The sequence below is a fragment of the Anabrus simplex genome, chromosome 9, assembly GCF_040414725.1.
Source record: "Anabrus simplex isolate iqAnaSimp1 chromosome 9, ASM4041472v1, whole genome shotgun sequence".
Classification (NCBI taxonomy): Eukaryota; Metazoa; Arthropoda; class Insecta; order Orthoptera; family Tettigoniidae; genus Anabrus; species Anabrus simplex.
The window spans coordinates 5875444-5890283 of NC_090273.1; the positions used below are offsets into that span (position 1 = coordinate 5875444).

The following is a 14840-nucleotide window of genomic DNA, read 5'->3' on the forward strand; positions in this document are numbered from 1 at the left end:
TCTGCAACTGCTAATTTCTGCAATAAAGAAATGAGTATTAACTTGCTGAATGATTACAAGAATTTGTTCATTGTGTTTTAAAATATAACAGTATTTTGATAATTTTTATTTTAGGAATTTTTTGGCCACAAAATTTTAAATAAGGAAAGAATAATGAGGTACCATATATGGAGAAGGCAGAAAAGTAATAATAATGTTATTTGCTTTACGTCCCACTAACTACTTTCTTGGTCTTCGGAGACGCCGAGGTGCCGGAATTTAGTCCCGCAGGAGTTCTTTTACGTGCCAGTAAATCTACCGACACGAGGCTGACGTATTTGAGCACCTTCAAATACCACCGGACTGAGCCAGGATCGAACCTGCCACGTTGGGGTCAGAAGGCCAGCGCCTCAACCGTCTGAGCCACTCAGTCCGGCTCAAGGCAGAAAAGCAACGTTACCAATGAGAGCCAAAGACATAAATTTGTCACTATAGTGGCTGTTGCGTACAATATTTTATTTCATACTATTTTACATTAAATATTTAGTTATAAGTACTTTCGACATGTTGCCATGCAGATCATCCAAGTTTGATGCATGCAGTGACATTTAAAAATTTTATTGTATGTTGCTAAGAAAGATCTGAGAGGTGTGTAAATGGAGTTATGTGATAATAAAACTTCAAGATGTTATCTGAAGCAGTGAACAGTCCACTGGCTGGTGGGATTTAAGTTTGGTGCAGCCCAACACGTGCGTGTACAGTAAGCGCGCAGGGTGTGTCGGGTAATCCAGCTAGGAGAAAGTCTCGTATTGGGGTGATGGCCTACAAATAATCTGTTCTATCATTTTCATGCACTTACTTCAAAAAGTACAATATAACTATAAATTTAACTAAAAAAGCAAATATTACTCTCACTCAGTAAAGTCTATTGCTTGTACGTTAAATCTATTCTTCGGTCCTTTGAAGCAGCGAACTTGTCAATGATGCCATCATAAAACGGCATTGTATCCATCAAGACATTGAGCAGGGACTTCTCCAGAGCAGACAGCTTAAGGCAGGAAAAGTTTCTTTCTACAGACAAGCTGGTAGATGGTATAATAATTATTAAACATAACAATTTATACGCTTCTTTGAACACATCCTTTAGTTCATTCTTATTGAGCGACAGAATTATTTCCCCAAACTGGTATTTTTGTAGGTAGAATCAGAATGGATATACTGAAGTTCTCTTTTTAACCTATGTGTGTCAAATATCGTGGGTTAAGAGATTTTTAAGTTCTCTAGAGCATCAAGAGGGAGGATTTTAGAAAATTCTTCAAACTTAGAGCTATCTCCTAAGCAAAGAAATTTGAGCTTCTGCATATCTTGAACTATTGTATCAATTTCTATGGAGACTAAATCCAATATCTGAAAATAAAGCACTCGACACTTAAGAAAAATTTCATTTACCGTTTTTAAACCAGAATTTCTTTTTTGTTCAATTTTGGTTTTTCTTCTCAGCCGTACGAAAAATATGTTTTAAATGTTTCTTCATTCCTTTTACCTAGTATCAGTTCCCATGTGCTGCTTATTTTTGACAGGCAGAAGTAAACGTCCAGAGACTTCTTCTGAAGCACGTAAAATAACATATTAGTAAGCTCAAACATGCCATCGAATACTACTGATAAAAATGTGAACTTGAAGCTATTAAACAATGCCTCTGATTGACGAATGGTTTTTCGTCTGATTGAGAATTGTACACAAGTCTTTCAAAAACTTACTTCAATCCCTCACACTCCTCGACAACCACATTTCGAAGTTTCCCATGTGACAACCAACGTGTGTCCACACCAAATGGTATTTGCTCACAATTACTGAATCAGTGACGAAAGTTCCTTTGGCTGACAAATGAAAAAATAAAAGAATACCACCAAGCCTTGCAAAAAAGATGCTGTGAAATGTAGCTAATACTTTGCTGAACCACTAGATATAATTGATGAGCCAAATAATGTATAGATAATGCTTGCGGGCCATCTTCGTTTACCTTAGTTTGAAGGCCACTTAGATTACCTGCCATGACACCGGGCAACAATCTGCAGCAAGTTAAACAAAGGAATAGCCATACCGTCCAAACAAACCAAGAAAGCACTCAACTAGCGCACCTTTGTGGGTAATATACCGAAGCATCACCGAACACTGCAATTTCTTTGTGGTATCAGTTGTAGTGTCAGCCTGAATAGAAAAAGAAAAAAAAAAAAAGCGGTTTCTAAAATTTCTTCTTTCACAGCCTCCCTAATAAAGGCATAGATATTGTGTAGTTCTTGATTCTCCGCTAAAAACTTTCTTTACCAAAGTGTCACCTGTGGTGGAACAGCCAAGACTTGGAATAATCAGAAATGCAATTTGGTTTTGTAAAGTATTCATTTAGTGTTTAATTGGACCTTTTGAACGGCAAATTAACTGAGTGCAAAATCAATTTGTGTGTTGTATAAATGTATCTCCTTTGAAGAAAATTATTTATTATTTGGAACTGGAAATGTGAAAAAAAAAAAAAGACACATTATGAACTGTTAATGATGAAGTTTCAATCTATGAAGATGTGAAACTTCAATGTTGTTTTGCAGGGATTTTGTAATATTGTGTAATTGTGTTTTAAAATTGAAAGCAAACTGTATAAAGGTATGTTCATTTTGATACATAACTTTTGAGGCAGCTTGTACTGACACGTGTAGATTTCTACTTATGAAATTTCTATACGATGCAAAGGAACTCTCTAGAACTTGCCCATGTAAGGAAGTATTTTAATTGGTCGGAATAATGACCTTTTCAGTTGGTGTTCTCATTAGCCTACTCGTGATTGCTCAATTTCCAGTTATGGGCTCCTTGTGAGAGCAAGACAACTGTCCGCGACATTTGAATGCTGACCTCCTTAGTGGCCGGACGTGCACTGCGTCCGTCCTGTCTCGAGACTCTAACCCCCTACGTAAGCTCTATCATCTTATGTGTGACAGTATTTAAGTTCTTATTTGTGTTTCGGCTCCTTCTCTCTTTTAATGTAACTTTCTGTGATAAGGTAAATTTCTGAATGACTGTGCCTCGACAGACAGTCACAGCATCTTGTTATTGGCGGCAACTCTCTTTTCTTGGTCTGAATTTTGTAACCTATGTATAAGTTAAATTGTAATCAACATAAATTAAACTGTCTTAGAGTTGGCCTTGTGTAATCCAGAGTCAATTTCTGTGTTAAGGTTCAAATTTAATCATTTTATCTAGATGTTTCTCACGTCAGTATGTTTTTCAGTTAAGTGTTCTTAAGTTTAATCTGTTACATTATTTGTTGGCCTTATTTCTTTTTTGGTGTTGTATTTCATTTTGTTAATACATTCAGTTCAAGGGTTTTGGTGTAAGTCTCCCTGCTCTTATGCCATACGTTCCCTTGGCCTCGTTAGGGTTCCTTCCACGTTTCCACATCCTTCTGTAGTTGTTGTTTGTTAGACCTGTAAATTAAAGTTTTCGCATCTCGAAAAAAGCGTTAATTTTTATTTCAGCACTATATTTTTATATCTTATTCTCGTTATTATTATTATTATTATTATTATTATTATTATTATTATATATAATTCGCTGGGGCCTTCAAGGACCATGTTAAGTCTTGTTGCATTTGACACTGAACTTGGCCTTCTTTAGAGCCCAAATTTCCCTCATTCTTTGTGAGTGGGCCTGCTTATGCTCCTCTGTCCAAGGGGCACCGTGTCTTCTCTTCGGTTGCTCGTCTCGGTTTAGCCCGTTCGTCAATATTTTCTTGCGGAAGAGATCTCTGTTAAGGGCATCTTCAGCTGAGATATGTAGCATTTGCAGGTCTTCTTTGGTATTTCTAAACCAGGGAATTGTGGTTTGGGGGTTTGAATCAAAAAAGTGAAAGATTTCTTTAGTTAACTTTCTTCCGTCCATTCTTTTTAGATGACCGTAAAATCGTGCCCGTCTTTTTCTGATTGTGTCGGTAATTTTCTCTATTTTTCTGTAGACTTCCTTGTTGGATCTCTTTTGATGGATTCCATTTCTGTACTTTGATCCTAAGATTCCTCTCACAATTTTGCGTTCTCTTTTCTCCAGTTCTTCAAGGAGTCCTTTGTTGGCATTTAGAGAAAGGGTTTCGGCTGCATATTGTACCAGGAAAAATTGTGGGCAAAGGACATGAGTAGGACCTCAGGGAGTGGAACTGGGTTTTGGAGCCGATACAGAGAAGGATAGTCTCGCAGAGCGAATAATAGATGGTAAATAATTTTTTTAAAAACAATTTATTAATTTCTCACCCTGCGGTATGATTGTTGACTCAAAATTTATATTGAAATTAAATGTTGAAAATAATCTTCTTGAGAAAAAAAATGGCATAAATATCATTGGTTTCAAAGTCTTTCATATGTGTGAATTTCCACCTAAAGTCTTTTTAAACCTAAGCACACTTTTATAATGGTAAATGGATATGAGAAATTATTAAAAGTTTTCAGTTCTCAGTTCGTCAATCTCGTTATACAACACACTTGAAATCCTACAGTCTTTCTACGAGAAATGAAATTGAAATTAAATTTATCACTTTTGAGAAATTATGGAAATTGTTCACACGCGACACTGAAGTTTCAATGTTCAAAATAAATGAAAAAGTTTAGTCAGTTTGTTACTCACTTATGACAAGAACTGTTGTTACCAAATGTCGAAAGATGGACATCTGGAATGTTCCATGTAGAATCAGGATCGGCGATGTTGACGTTCCCGATGAAGTGATGACAGCTGGAACTGTTGAGTTTCGCACACGCAAATTCATTTAGTGCGACTGGTTATCACTTACACTGTTGAACACTATTTATGGCGTATGAAGAATCACAGTCCTTTCTGTACTAAATACTATTTACAGTCGTTATTGAAACGTTCTTAATCACACAGTTCACACTTGAAGAAAGAGAAAAAAGAAAGCAAGTCGATAAGCACAGTCTGTGAACACAGTCATTAAGTTAGATTTTCTGCTAATCCTGTTATATTAACTCAGAGAAGTCCTTACTTTTTCATTCAAAATATTGATGTGACGTGAATAAAGAAATATAATGCAAAAAAAAATAAGTTCTGGTGATTCTTAAGTATTAGGCTCTGTAGAAGTTTAATGTTACTTGACGTTGCCTAAGTCCACACGTAATGAAATAGTTAATATTTGTACTCCAATAAGTTCACTCGTGTTACAGTCTTAAATGTCTTTTTAGGATTATATTGTAATCGCGACGCGACATACTAACTGCAGTGCGACGTCCTTTATCGGCGATAGAATTTCGCGTTCTGGAGATACGACGAAAGTGACTTCTACCGTGACTGCGCGAACATACTGTACGCGGGCCGGTCTGCTTGTCCTTGTACGGTACTGTACTGTACTGCACTGTACTGGTTTGCGGGCTATCTGGCCTTGACATATATAGACACCAGCGCAGGGAGGGGTGGCAGCTCTCTCTCGGCCATGTGACCGCAATTACGTAATTTCGTTGAGACTTTAAATTGTTATAACTCAACAACCGTTTGATGAATTAATTTGAAATTTACAGGGATTAACTTTTATGATGTTTGCTATAATTCAGCGTTTGTCCCGTTGAAATTGGTCAAGGTGTTAAAAAGCTGTTAAAAGAAAAATTCTTTCGAGAAATGTCTCTAGGGGAGGTGAGCTTCGAGCGACAGGTGACGTCACTTGACTCCGCCTAGCGTACTCGTAGGGTCTGGCACATACTGGAACATTCTTAACATGGATGTTCGTACGTCGGTCGGATCTTTAATGCTGGAAATAACATTTCTTTCAATTAATATGGACCAGGACCTAGGCCTTCCTGGTACATCTTCCCCTTGGTTGGACGAAAAGAAAATACGCAGGATTTTCTTTTCCAGGCTTTACTCTTCCTGTGGTACATATTGTTTTAAATTGGCTGAGTTATAAATACCCTCGAAAGTGCCGTCCAATCTTACAATTTCATAAGCCCCGTTTCTCAATACAGTGCGGATACGGTAAGGACCTACGAATAGTGGACAGAACTTAGCGTAAATCCTTCTCTCAGGGTTGGAAGTAGCTGGTCTCCGTATTAAAATAAGGTCTCCAGGATTCAATGGTCTTCTGAACTTCCTATTACGCTGGCGTCGTTCTCTGATGGCGGCTGCATGTCTTAACCTGGTCAGCGCGTCGTTGATCTTGACTTGCTGCGGCACAATAGCATTTGGTAGGGCTGGTAATATTCTGTCCCAAGGTCGCTCTGGTTTTGACCCATGATGTAGGCTGAGAGGAATGTCATTAGTAGATTCATGCACAATAGAGTTCATAATTTTTTGCATTACTGGCAAGACCTCGATCCACTTCCAGTGATGTTCACTACAATAAATTCGACAGAATTTCGCGAGTTCTCTCATTATTCTTTCAGCAGGGTTAGCTTCCGGATGCCTAATAGAATTCATGATATGTCGAATGTTGAGTTCTTCCAAAGCCTGTTGGAATTCTACGGAAGTGAATTGCGTTCCGTGATCCGTTAGTAGGTATTCAGGCTTTCCCATCTCAGGGATGATGTTTCTTTTCAGCCTCCTTAAGATGTTACCGGCGTTAGCTTTCTGGATAGGCAATAGCATAGTATATTTGGAAAAGACATCCACAACTACAATGACATGTCTGTTCCCCCTGGTCGCCTTTGGCAAAGGGCCGTACAGATCGATTGCCATTATTTCTCCGGGCTTTTCCGGGATCAGCGGTTTGGGAAATTCCTTGAGGAGATAATTATTCGGTTTGATCCGCTGGCATAAATCACAGGACCGTAAAATTCTCCTAATGTCTCGCCTGAGATATTCCCATGTAAACCTCTCTTTAATAAGGTTGAGAACTTTATCCGTACCAGCATGGCCTGAAATTGAGTGACAATGCCATATGATAGCCTTCCTGATTTTAACAGGTGCATAAATCCTGCATTGCGTCTTGGCTAAGTCAATGTATTTCATAAGAATTCCATCCCTTAAACAGAAGTTTGAAGAAAGTCGTTGGAGACGTGGGAATTCATCATCATCGGCGGGAATCGAACCTGATAAAAATCGAATTAATTCCCTACAATTGGCGTCTCTTCGTTGCATCTGGGTAAGGTAACGAAGTTTGCGAAGACATTCTTCGTCATCATCAGTCATGATGTTAACTTCGTGAACTTCGATAACTTCAGCAGGGTTGCGGCTGAGGGCATCTGCTAGAGCATTCTTCCGACCAGGCCTATGTATTACAGTGAGGTCAAACTGTTGAATAAAAAGAGCCCATCGGGAAACTCTCTCATTTGTCATGTCGGATGACAGTATGAATGTCAGAGCTTTATGGTCTGTGTAAATCGTAATGGGATAGCCGTAGATGATTTTTTTCCAATACTGGAGAGAAAAAACAACAGCCAAAGCTTCGAGTTCAGTTATGGTATAAGACTTTTCGTGAGGTCGTAGTTTTCTACTTAGAAACGAGATGAAAAGTCTGTAATCGGGATTTTCAGGTCTCGCTTGATATAGCACTGCGCCTATTCCTACAGAGCTGGCATCACACTCTATGAAGAATGGAAGAGAAAAATCCGGATAAACTAGTTTAACAGAGTTTTTCAACATGTCCTTGGTGGCAAGGAAAGCTCGCTCACATTCTTCAGTCCACTTCCATTTATTATTCTTAAGTAGTAGTTGTTGAAGAGGAGCTACCGTCTCAGTGTAGTCTGGACAGTGTTGAGAAAAGAACTGACAAAGTCCTAGGAACTGTCTCACGTTTCTAATGCGCTGAGGTCTAGGAAAGTCAATGATACTCTTAATCTTGGCAGGGTTGGGTTGAATTCCATCACCACTAATTACATGTCCTAAGAATAATACTGATGTTTGGAAAAGTTGACTTTTCTGGGCATTTATCTTGAAATTCTTCTTCTCCAATTCCTGCAAGACCAGATTGACATCTCTCACGTGCTCTTCGAAAGTTCTCGAGGCAATCAAAATGTCGTCAACATAAATCGTAGTTATGTCCTTTACATCATCTGATAAGTGTTTTTCCAAGGCTCTGATCAAAACAGCTCCCGAGTTCTTAATTCCAAAGGGCATTTTGTTAAAAACATAGGTCCTATTTTCAAATAAGAAGCCTGTGAATAGCCTACTTTCAGCATCCAATTTTATGTGATAGTATGAAGAAGTTCCATCAAGGCAACTAAAGAAATTCATGCCGTGGAATCTTCTGATAATATCCTTAAGTAGTGGAGGACGGTCATATTCTAAGGTCAGTCGGTCATTTAGGACCCTTGCGTCGAGGCAAATTCTAATACTGCCGTTAGGCTTACGTACTATGGCCAATGGATTCAAGTACTTAGTTACGCAAGGCGAAATTATCCCATCATCTGTCATTTTATGAATTAAGTTACGAACTTCTTCTCGATATTTCTCGGGTACGGGATATGGTTTCTTCTGATAAGGAGACAAGTCATTTACATCAAGATGATATTCATAGTCAGCTATCTCTCCAGGCTTATCATCGAATACACATGCAAATTTCTGTAGAACGTCATTTTTAGCCTCCTCCAATTTTAATTTAATTTCCGGGTCTTCAACCACACTGGCTATTGACATTATATAATCCGGACCTATAATGGAGTTCTCATTGAATATGGACTCTGCATCGTCCTCACTTTGGTCACCCTTTCTACTTTCTGCTACGGCTGGCGCAACCTCGCTCACAGCGGGCTTAATAATGTCACCACCGGCTGCTTCAAAACGGGCTCCCTTCTCTTGAACTTCCAGGTCACCTCGTCCTACCAGCTGTAGTTCTACGGAATTATTCTGTAATCTTACGAGGTTGGCATCATAGTCAATGGTTCCTTTGTATTTGATCATAAAATCTGATCCAAGTATTAAGTTGAAGTTAAGACGTGATACTACCAAAAATATGTGTTCGAACATCTGACTGTTAATTTCAAACTCTAAAAATGCCTGGGATTTACATTTAACAATCTTATCAGGAACTATCCCTCTTACTTTAATTTGAGCTGCAGGTAATAACAAAACATTGTTCTGATCTTTAAGCGAGTCTACAAGCTTATCAGAAATTAAAGAAGCTTGCGCTCCAGAATCGATGAGCGTAATCACCTGTAGGTTGCCTGTGCGTACTGTTATGACAGGTAATGAACGTGTAATAATTGGCCTTAGTGTTTGTGCGTCTTCGAATAGTAATTCGGAATCGTCAATATGCCAGTAATTGATAACAGCAGTACAATAATTTGACGTTTCGACCTCACCGTGTTCGGTAGTCAATCTCCCTATTGCGAGATCGGCGTTTTTTTTTTTATAGCGCCTGTTGGGTCAGGATCAGGTGATCTTTGTTCTCTTGGTCCGAATTGACGTTGATATTCCAGGGATGTAGCTCCAGGCTCATCAGGATTACGGTTTCTCTCCCTGATGTATTCCCGTGTGTCCTTCCATCTACTTTCGAGTTCTCGTCGTCTGGCCTCACGGTTTCCTTCAGGAGTGCTTTCGCGCTGTCTCCATGTATTCCTAGGTTGGTAAGGGTGTCTATCCTGATTCCTCTGACGTCTAAAATTCCGGAATCTGGTTGGGTTAGTAGGGCTTAATCTGCCTTCTTCACGTGTCCTGGGTTCCTCTCTCTCCGGCGGTTTTATTTCCGCAGAATTTGTATTTACTTCTCGACTCCGGTTAGTTTTCGGACTAGATTGGGTATTAGCCGTATCTAACCTACGCAAAGTAGCGTCAAAATGCTCCAATGTTCTAATGTTGGCAGCGACTAGTATTTCTTGAACATGAGGCGGATATTGAAGTGTCAGGATCTGAATAAGTTCAATATCTGGCAAAGGTGGATCTAAAAACTGGAGCTTCTTTAATTGCATTAGGCAGTAGTCTGAATATCGGGAAGTATTGACTGAAGTATTGTACTTGCTAGAGTAAAGTTGCATTTTTACAAGGTGCTGTCTTTCTGAATCCCAAAAGCGTTTAAGAAGTGCCTGTTTAAAGTCGTCATAGTTTTTAAAGTTGCTCTTAAAAGCTATGAACCATGATAAGGCTCGTCCTTCTAGAAGTTTGGATACTACTCGAAGTTTCCTATCGTCCTCTACCCTATTTTCCTCCAGGTAATCGTCGACATTTAACAAAAATTCTCGAGCAGTGTATTCATCACGTCCTGAAAATTTGACTGGTTTGTCATCTGGTACTTTAATGAGGGTTGTTGTATTGTGTATTTCCCTCGACGAACCAGGAATTGTGACGTCAGTTGTATGTTCTTTAAGTTTAATTTGATTCATTTCTTCGGACAAATTTTTAATTTTAGAATTAATTGAGGTGTCTAAACTTTTTATTTCATTTCTCAAGTCAGTTTTAATGACTTGTACGTCTTTACAGAAAGCAGCTATCTGGGTATGCGTGCTATCTAGCTGTCCTGTAATACGCTTGTCGAGTTCTCCTTGCGTGCTCTTAATTAATCCTATCTCGCTTCGTAATTTACCCACGTCGCTCTTTAATGCATCTCGCAAGGTTTCCTGCACCTGAGCTAACTTTGCTTGGGTTTGTGAGATGTTACCATGGGATTCTTGAAATTCAGTTCGTAAATCTTTGAGTTCAGTAGAAAATGCTTGAACGGAAGGAAGAACATTTCTAAGATCTTTGTCTAAAGACTTGACGACCTCTGTCTTTATTTCTTCCTTAATAGACTCTAAGTTTTCAACAAACTGATCCCGCATGTTTTTCAATGTAGCTTCGACTTGTGCACTAGAATCAGTAAGTTTCTTTTCAAGGCGAGTTCCAGCTTCACGGAATCGTTGCTCGATAAGGGCACTAGATTCAGTGAGTCTTTTGTTAATGACTTTATCCGCTTCAGCAAACTTAGTATCCAAGGTCCTGTCAATTTTAGAAGTTAAGTCTTCAACCTTACTATTTGACTCAGTTAACTGCGCTTGAAGTTGAGTATTTTGTGCCTGCATTTGTTGTTGAAGTTGAGCCTGTAATTGGGAATTAGACTCTACCATTTGAACCTGCATTTGTTGTTGAAGTTGAGCCTGTAATTGGGAATTAGACTCTACCATTTGAGCCTGCAATTGGTTATTAGACTCTACCATTTGCGTATTAATTCGATCAATCTTGGCATTCTGATCGTTAATGCTAAGCCTGAGAGCTTCGATTGCTGCAAGTATGTTATCCATGTTTCCGGAATATTCGAATAAGTCAAATACAACAAATTCTTTGCAGTCAAATCCTGTGCTCGAGATATAATGACTTGAATCGAACCCTGAATGTTGCGATTATTGCAAGTGCATCATTTATTATTATAGTACGGCTTCAAAATTGAGTCCTTGAAATTGCGATGTCATCTATTATTATAGTATGGCTCCGAAATCGTGCCCTTGAAGTTGGGGCGCCATCTATTATTATACTATCCTCTCTGTACCAGGAAAAATTGTGGGCAAAGGACATGAGTAGGACCTCAGGGAGTGGAACTGGGTTTTGGAGCCGATACAGAGAAGGATAGTCTCGCAGAGCGAATAATAGATGGTAAATAATTTTTTTAAAAACAATTTATTAATTTCTCACCCTGCGGTATGATTGTTGACTCAAAATTTATATTGAAATTAAATGTTGAAAATAATCTTCTTGAGAAAAAAAATGGCATAAATATCATTGGTTTCAAAGTCTTTCATATGTGTGAATTTCCACCTAAAGTCTTTTTAAACCTAAGCACACTTTTATAATGGTAAATGGATATGAGAAATTATTAAAAGTTTTCAGTTCTCAGTTCGTCAATCTCGTTATACAACACACTTGAAATCCTACAGTCTTTCTACGAGAAATGAAATTGAAATTAAATTTATCACTTTTGAGAAATTATGGAAATTGTTCACACGCGACACTGAAGTTTCAATGTTCAAAATAAATGAAAAAGTTTAGTCAGTTTGTTACTCACTTATGACAAGAACTGTTGTTACCAAATGTCGAAAGATGGACATCTGGAATGTTCCATGTAGAATCAGGATCGGCGATGTTGACGTTCCCGATGAAGTGATGACAGCTGGAACTGTTGAGTTTCGCACACGCAAATTCATTTAGTGCGACTGGTTATCACTTACACTGTTGAACACTATTTATGGCGTATGAAGAATCACAGTCCTTTCTGTACTAAATACTATTTACAGTCGTTATTGAAACGTTCTTAATCACACAGTTCACACTTGAAGAAAGAGAAAAAAGAAAGCAAGTCGATAAGCACAGTCTGTGAACACAGTCATTAAGTTAGATTTTCTGCTAATCCTGTTATATTAACTCAGAGAAGTCCTTACTTTTTCATTCAAAATATTGATGTGACGTGAATAAAGAAATATAATGCAAAAAAAAATAAGTTCTGGTGATTCTTAAGTATTAGGCTCTGTAGAAGTTTAATGTTACTTGACGTTGCCTAAGTCCACACGTAATGAAATAGTTAATATTTGTACTCCAATAAGTTCACTCGTGTTACAGTCTTAAATGTCTTTTTAGGATTATATTGTAATCGCGACGCGACATACTAACTGCAGTGCGACGTCCTTTATCGGCGATAGAATTTCGCGTTCTGGAGATACGACGAAAGTGACTTCTACCGTGACTGCGCGAACATACTGTACGCGGGCCGGTCTGCTTGTCCTTGTACGGTACTGTACTGTACTGCACTGTACTGGTTTGCGGGCTATCTGGCCTTGACATATATAGACACCAGCGCAGGGAGGGGTGGCAGCTCTCTCTCGGCCATGTGACCGCAATTACGTAATTTCGTTGAGACTTTAAATTGTTATAACTCAACAACCGTTTGATGAATTAATTTGAAATTTACAGGGATTAACTTTTATGATGTTTGCTATAATTCAGCGTTTGTCCCGTTGAAATTGGTTAAGGTGTTAAAAAGCTGTTAAAAGAAAAATTCTTTCGAGAAATGTCTCTAGGGGAGGTGAGCTTCGAGCGACAGGTGACGTCACTTGACTCCGCCTAGCGTACTCGTAGGGTCTGGCACATACTGGAACATTCTTTACATGGATGTTCGTACGTCGGTCGGATCTTTAATGCTGGAAATAACATTTCTTTCAATTAATATGGACCAGGACCTAGGCCTTCCTGGTACAATATAGAGCTACTGGCTTCAGAACTGCTTCATAGTGACGTATCTTGGTGTTTCGGGAAAGGCATTTTTTGTTGTAGATTGTGCAAGATGCTTGCTAGGCTATTTCCAGTTTGTGTACTCGCTCCTGAAGTGCTTTGTCCAGTCCATTTTTCATTACGATCTCACCCAGGTATTTGAATTTGTCTACTCGGGTGATGTCCCCGTATTTTGTATGAAGTTTTGGTGGAGCCTCTTTGATGTTAGTCATTACTTCTGTTTTCTCAAACGATATCTGCAAACCAGTTTGTACGGCAATTTCCTTTAAAATTTCAACTTGAGCTCTAGCGGTTTTTATGTCGTTTGAGAGAACAGCAATATCATCGGCAAATGCTAAGCAGTCTGTTGCGATCCCCTTGGATTTGGTTCCTATTCTCAATGGACTGTAGTTGGTTTCCTATAATCTCACCCGCCAGGTTCTGATGATCTTTTCAAGAACACAGTTGAAGAGTATCGGGGATAGCTCATCACCTTGTCGGACTCCTGTTTTGATGTCAAAGGAATGCGAGAGACATCCGTGGAACTTCACCTTGGATTTTGTATCGGTCAGGGTGGCTCTAATTAATGCCAGCAGTTTCAAATCAACTCCAAATTCATTTAAGATGTTTAGCAGGACTTCCCGGTCAATGGAGTCGTCTGCTTTCTAAAAGTCCACAAAGACAAACACATACTGCTTGGACCTTAGTGTACAATATCTGATGATCGTTTTGAGATTTTGGATCTGTTCAGCTGTTGAGCGACCTTTTCTGAACCCTCCTTGGTATTCACCTATTTGATGTTCGACTTGTGCTTCCAAACGATCCAGGATGGCAAGTGATATAATTTTGTAAGTCACGGGTAGCAAAGATATTCCTCTGTAGTTGTTCTTCATGCTGCCTTTTTTGTGTAATGGATGGATCAAAGCTATTTTCCAATCTTCGGGTAGGGTCTCCTTGTTCCAAATTTCTTCTATTTGCTTTTGCAAGATATCAAGTGATTCCTCTGGGGCATAGTTCTGCTACTACTGAGTCTTCCCCCGGTGCTTTGTTATTTTTGAGACGGGCAATGTGGCGCTTGATTTCATCTCTGTCGGGTGGGCTGGAATCTGGGTACCTGAGTAAGGGTTCCTTGGTCTCAATGGCGCTTTGCGGTTTAGAGCAATTAAGTAAATTCTTGAAGTAATCTGCCAGAATGCTGCAATTTTCTTCATATGACGTCGCCAGTGTGCCGTCCTTTCGCTCAAAGCATAGAGATGGTGGTTTATAACCAGTGAGTTTGCGTTTGAAGGCTCTGTAGTACTCTCTGCTTTCATTCTTCCTAAAGTTTTGTTCTATCTTTTCAATGAGAGATTTTTCGTATTTACGTTTCTCAGTTCTGAACACCCTAGCTGCTTGGGCACGTTGGGTTTTGTAGGTTTCCCAATCATTTTCTGATTTCGTAGAGTAGTACTGTTTCCACGCATTGAGTCTTTCTTGGAGGACTGATTCACAGGTACTATTCCACCAGGCAGGCATTTTGCTTCTCTTGATTTCTGCAACGTCTTTGGCGGCCTCAACAAGGAGACTTTTGGCGTTGTTAAAGTCACGGTCATTTGGTCTAGCCTTCTCCTGGAACTCCTCAACCCTTTGCCGAAGTTTATCATTGTCGAAGCGTGTGATCTGTTTGGTTGTCTTCCTTATGTTTGCGGGAATTGGTTTGAATTTGATAAGAGACA

General features: G+C 39.1%; 1 protein-coding gene across 2 annotated transcripts in view; it reads right to left on the reverse strand.

Annotated features, from left to right (window-relative positions):
• The window catches only part of Rab3-GAP (Rab3 GTPase activating protein), a 461679-nt gene that overhangs the window by 198707 nt on the left and 248132 nt on the right, over positions 1-14840 (reverse strand). The gene's annotated exons all lie outside the window — the stretch shown is intronic.